Raw genomic sequence first — 6,929 nt, 5'->3', positions numbered from 1 at the left:
CCGCGGGGATACTCCTTTTTGACCTGCCCTTTCCCGGCCCTAGACAGTAACTAGGAGTGATACTAAACAAGGACAAGGCATTTCCGGGACGTGCAGTTTCTACACCCAGGAGCAAATGCTCCGGGTGTGAACAGTAAAATAAAAAAAATAAAAAAAATGTTAAAAAATTCTGAATATTTTTTGTGGCATACTTATACAAATATTTGTTGTGCACGTAACATTTCATCGTGAAATCATATTGGTGGAAGGTGTGATAAAAAAACAAAATCGATGCTCTAAAAATGTTTCTTACAAAAGCATTTTGGGCTCTAATTTTGTTTTTTCGGCACGACTTCCATGAATGTGATTTCGTGATGAAAATTTTCATGCACAAGAAACACTTGTAAAAGTATGTCACAAAAAAATTTCAGAATTTTTTAAATTTTTTTCTATTTTTTTTAGTTTACTGTTCACACCCAGGAGCAAATGCATTTGCTCCTGGGTGTAGAATGGTACTTTCGGCATTTCCGTTGCATCTTTCCGAGAGAATAGCAATAAGCCCGGCTAAAATCTCTCGTATATAATATCAGCTACATATATGTTGACGAGGTAGGGCGTGATAATGAGATACTCTTCTAGAAGCCTAGAAGGAGGACAAATCTTTAAATTCATGCATGCTAGCTCACTGGTACGTACGTACTCATCCGTAGTGGTAGCGACAGCTAGCACTTGTAGTGCATGCAGAGCGTCAACACAGCTCCATTTTGCCTACATGTCAGTCGTGCATGCAGGCAATGCACGCGGCTTCGCTGAGAAAATCCAAGAACAAATGTGTACTACTCCCTCCGTCCAAAAATACCTGTCATCAAAATAGATAAAAATGATGTATCTAGAAGTAAATTATGTTTAAATACATTCCCTTTTATTCATTTTGATATCAAGTATTTCTGGACGGAGGGAGTATATCCTTAGTCCTTAGGAGAAAATCCAACAACAAATGTGTACTATATCCTTAGTCCTTAGACCTTATCTAGAATACGTAGGATGCACTGTACTGACTACTATACCAAGCTAGTTGGCCGCCGCATGCCGCCATATATACGTACGACCAATGCTGAAAGCTACTACTCCAGCTTGATCGATGAGAGGCAAAGCGGCATGCAGGCGCTAGGGCCTAGCACGCGCGGCGTACGTGGTCACTCTCTGTCTCTGCTCCAGACGTGGAAGGAGCGCAATCGCAGAGTTTTCGACCATAACTTATCGCCGTGGGCGGTGCCCTCTCCATCGCTGTAGGCCAAGGAAGAACTCTCCCTGACATCGTTGATTAATTGAGATATACTCCGCAGAAGGCACACTAAACTGCCGGAGCCTTCATTGGTTTCGTCGACCTTACACAGTAGGCCAGTTGATTAACAAGGAGGCACGGCCACAGAAGCACGCATTTGTTTCAAGAGCAAGGTACACTTAATTGACAGAAAGAAATGTGCAACCAATATCAGTACATTTACGTCGAAAGGGATGAGAGATGGTCCAGATATTCGGAGAAAAAGGGATCACTTAACTAGTGGCAGCAAAATAAAATGCATTACACATATTAGTTACGCCTAATCGGGTTCATTAATCTATATCCATATCTATACCTACTAATAAAGGGGCTATTGTTTCTACCCGTCCGCGTCATATTTTTCAGCTGCGTAAGTCAACGGGCTAGAATTTTTATTATGGGCCATTAAAAACTTTTATTCAGGGCCGCTAAAAATGTTCGACCTCATGACCTGCCCTCCCCTCCCTCCCGGCTGCAGCAAACAGAGTTTGTGCCAAAATTCCAGATTCAAATTAATAGTCCCACCCCGGCACTTTATATCAAATCCTAACAACTTATATCCGTTTAAAATTGCAAGAATCAACAAGCCAACAAAAAGAGGGTGGGATAAGGCCACTCAAAGAGGAGAGGCGCATGAATCCAACAAAAAGTAGTATGGGGTGCCCAGCCTACGAGAAAGGTCGAGACAGAGCCAAGAAGCAACGGGCCGACGAACGCAAAGCAGCGTCTCCAATCACCGCTGTCAAAACCGAGCCACCACTGACCATGACGTACAACAGGCGGCTGGATCCGGGCGGTCTAGCAAAGAGGAGACAAGTTGGGGGCGAGGAGCGATGCCGGAGTTGAGCCATGGCGGCAGCGGTCGCTAGGAGGAGACTCGCGTGATGAGTTGGAGAGGAGCAGCCGAGGAGCGAGAGGCGCTCGGGTGGAAGGCGATGTTGAACAGTGCTGGTCCCTCTCCTTCTTTCTTTTCATGATTTTTTCCATTTCCCATTTACAGAAATTAGAGAGAAGGAAAAGAATAGCCAAGGGTTTATAAAATGTTACATTTTTTTACGTGGAGCCTGAGATTTATATTTACCCAGGAAAAGAAGTTTTACCCAATTTGGAAGAGTTGAATTCACACTCATTTGAGTTTAAATTCAACTGGTTTGAATATGAGTAGGAGCTAGAAGGGTCTAAAAATATTGATATTTTTGGTGAAGCTCTGATAAATGCACAAAGAATTAAGCGAAGGACTTTATAACTACCAAACGTTCAGATTTTAGCAATAGGCAAGAACAATCCTTACTCCACTCTAATTATATACATATGCATGCATTAGAATGACTATTTTTTCTCTCATGTGCACTCCTCCTCTAATTATATGCATATATGCATTAAAGGACGAAAAGTTGATGTCATTCTAGATTCTTTCTTTTTTCAAATTTCAAGATGTTTTGTAGCTTAAACCATCGCCCCGATTGAAAAACTGTCTTCACAAAAAAAATCTTCTCGACAAGATCTTTAAAACTAAATCCCATGTTGATATGTTCTGATGACTTTTTTCGGACCAAAAGTTACCATATCTAGGCTACGTGTAAGTTATCACGTCTGTCATACATAAGTTATCGTGTCATTTACACAAAAGTTTTCAAGGGTGTGTTTTCAAAAAACTTTTATCCTAGGGTCAAAAAGGTGATTATGATGTTTGCAGTGAGTTATCAACTTTGTTGTGTATATTACCATGTTGCGCAAAAAGTTATTGGGGGTATGTTTTTTCTACAATTTTCATTAACTCGGTCAAAAAATTATCACAATATTTGTATATGAGTTATCAACTCTCATGTGCGTGTATTATCATGTGGTTTACACATGAGTTATTGGGAGGTATTTTTTAACAACATATTTTCTTGGTCAAAAAGTTACCATGTATGGATTAAGTAAGTTACCAGCTCTGTTGTATGTATATTACCATGTTATTTACACACAAGTTATCAGGGTATGTTTCCAACAAACTTTTATCCCGGGTTCAAAAGTTACTGTAGGGTTTGTAGTGAGTTATCAATTTTATTGTGTGTATAATACCGTGTTATTTGCACACAGAGTATAGGGAATATGTTTTTCAACAAATCCCCTCCCCTCCCTCCGGGTTTACCTAAGTATAGGGGTTGCCATGATATTCACACAGACGTTATCAAGGTTATATTTTTCAACAATTTTTCCTCGAGGTCCAAGTTATCATGATGTTTGTATTTAAGTTATCATGTATATGATGCATTATTATCATGATGTATATGGTGCATTTTTGACAACTTTTTTCCTTTAGGTCAAAGTTGTCGTGGTGTTTGTGCCTAAATTATCAGGGTTGCCATGCACAAATTGCCGTGGTGTTTACACATAAATTACCGGGGTGATGTTTCAATAATTGTTTCACCCCCGGTCAAAATTACCATGACATTTATTTGTAAGTTATCAAGTCCTGGTTCACAAATTACCATGCCTTTTGCATAGAAGTTCCCGGGGTATGTTTCAAATCCTTGCATGCACTTTATTTTTCTTTTCAATCTATGGAACCAGCCATGCATATAGTGAATAATTAGGGGGGGAAATCGTTCCTTCATTAAATGTTTAATTTACATGCACAATGAATAATCAGGAAACAAATCTCGTAGTTAATGTCATAGCTAATGTCTCGCATGTAACTGTCATTTAATAGATGCATGCAGAGAAATAAATCTCGTAATTAATGTGGGGAAAGTAGAGAAAACCGAGCGCATTATATGGGAAAGGTGGACCGCGCGATTGAGATCCGATGGTGATCCAGTTCGTTCGGATCTTTTGGTAGTTACAAATTTCGCTAAGCGAAAGGTTTGGAGTTCTATATCAAAGTAGAGAAGACGTCGGATATTAGAAAAGGTTTGAAAGGAATTTAAAAAGGCACTTAAATAAAAGCTAGGTCCAAATGATTTTATGAAAATGTTCGTATTTGGCTTCTTTAGTCTCTTATTTTAATTTCAAATACATTTATTCATGTGAATACATTGGTTTCTTAATTATATATATAATTATAATTATAAAAGAAGGAAATTTCTTCACCCATTCCATCATACGTTTGCTCTGTACGAAGTAGCTTGCAGATGGCGGTCCTCATGTTGAGCTCGATGAGATTAGTTGTTTAAGTTTTAAGCATGACTAGCATGGTTCACTGACATATGTGTTGTGCGTTATTTCTCCCGTTGCAATGCACAGACATATTTACTAGTCTATATCTATACCCAATAATAAAGAGGACATTCCTCCTGGCGGTATGTCACGGAAATTACCCCCCAAGCTGCAAAATATTACCCAACAATGCAACCTATAAGTATCCCTAAAAAATGCCACCTATAAATGATAAAAGAAAAATGTTTTACACAGGGGAATTCTCCGCCTGGGCTGACCCATATGCAGTACGGACCTCCTATAATACGCTCTGCGCGCTAGGAGAAGACGCAACGCACCCGTTTGGACCGGCCAATGTCCGAGCGGCCTTCTTTTAGATTTTCATTTTTTTCTTTCTCTTTTCCATTTTCTTTTTTATACTTTAAAAAAATTGGAACTTCAAAAAAGTATCGAAATTTTAAAAAATTGATAATTTTTAAATAAAATGATTAATAAATCATAAAATGTTTGTGGATTCAAATATGTTCATGATTTTTGAAAAACAATTGCTAATTCAAAAAATGTTTGAAATTTGGAAAACAAATATACGAGAAATAAAAAAATGTTCATACTTTTTCAAAAAGTACATTCGTGATTTTTTTAATGAAATTGAACAAAATTTTGCCAATTCAAAAATGTTAATGAATGAAACATATCCTAAAAATTCAAAAACTGTGACTATCAAAATAGTTTATTCATTCATAAAATGTTCATTGATTCATGCATTTCAAAAAATATTTGTGAATTTCAAAAATTGTTTCGCCAATTTCCAAAAAATGTTTGCGGATTCAAGAAAACAGTTTAAGAAAAGTCCACTTTTTAAAAGAATAATGTTTATGAATTCAAGAAAATGTTCTTGATTTTAGAAAGTGTTCGAAATTTTGTAAAAATGTTCACGAATTTAAAAAATGTTCATGATTTCAATTATGTTCACTAGTTTAAAAAATGTTCATGATTTAAAAAATTGTTAATGATTTCACAAAATTGAGAATGAAAGTGTATCTTGGTGAAAGTGCAACTATCCCTAGGTGGTTTTGGTAATTCCTAACAAATAGCTCATTGAGCTAACATCATTCCAAGATGAACATTTCAGGAAAAACTCAATAAAAAACATGGCATGAATGTGGAAAGTGGATCCCTCAAAATACTAAGAATAAAAGGATTGACTCAAGCTCAATAGCTCAAGACTCTACATTTTACATTTTAGTGATCCAAGATCACATTGAGTCTATAGGAAAAGCCAATACTATCAAGGAGGGATGAGGTGTTGTTTAATGAGTTTCTTGCTCTACAGTGCTTAGTGATATGCTCCAAAACCCTCAACTACTTTCTCATATCCACATATGACCCAAACCAAAAGTCAAACTCGGCCCCACCGATTCTTTCTATCCGGCGCCATCGAGTTCAGATGTCATAGCCACTGTCACAAACCCTAGGCAAATCGGTCTCACCGATAGGGATCTCGGTCTCACCGAGATGGGATTGTAATCTCTCTTTTTCTCTTCGTAATGTTTCGGTACCACCGAGATGAGCGATCGGTTCCACCGAGATTGCAATGTAAACTCTTTATTTCCTTTTCGTAACATTTCGGTCCCACCGAAATGAGCGAACCGGTCCGCCGACTTTACCTGACCAACTCTCTGGTTAGCTTATTACCAAAATCGGTCTCACCGAGTTTGTGTAATCGGTCTCACCGAGATTACGTTATGCCCTAACCCTAACCATATTGGTCCTACCGAGTTGCATGTCGGTCCCACTGAAAATCCTAACGGTCACTAGGTTTACTAAGTCGGTCTGACCGGGTTTGTTGATTCGGTCCCACCGAGATTCGTAAATTGTGTGTAACGGTTAGATTTTGTGTGGAGGCTATATACACCCCTCCACCTCCTCTTCATTCGTGGAGAGAGCCATCAGAATGAATCTACACTTCCAACTTACCATTTCTGAGAGAGAACCACCTACTCATGTGTTGAGGCCAAGATATTCCATTCCTATCATATGAATCTTGATCTCTAGCCTTCCCCAAGTTGCTTTCCACTCAAATCTTCTTTCCACCAAATCCAAATCCCGTGAGAGAGAGTTGAGTGTTGGGGAGACTATCATTTGAAGCACAAGAGCAAGGAGTTCATCATCAACACACCATTTGTTATTTCTGGGAGAGTGGTGTCTCCTAGATTGGCTAGGTGTCACTTGGGAGCCTCCGACAAGAGTTTGGAGTTGAACCAAAGAGTTTGTAAGGGCAAGGAGATCACCTACTTCGTGAAGATCTACTGCTAGTGAGGCAAGTCCTTCATGGGCGATGGCCATGATAGGATAGACAAGGTTGCTTCTTCGTGGACCCTTCGTGGGTGGAGCCCTCCGTGGACTCGCGCAACCGTTACCCTTCGTGGGTTGAAGTCTCCATCAACGTGGATGTATGATAGCACCACCTATCGGAACCACG

This window comes from Triticum aestivum, chromosome 3B (genome assembly GCF_018294505.1).
Source record: "Triticum aestivum cultivar Chinese Spring chromosome 3B, IWGSC CS RefSeq v2.1, whole genome shotgun sequence".
Taxonomy (NCBI): Eukaryota; Viridiplantae; Streptophyta; class Magnoliopsida; order Poales; family Poaceae; genus Triticum; species Triticum aestivum.
The sequence above is the reverse complement of the archived record's forward strand: the minus strand, read 5'-3'. Positions refer to the sequence as shown.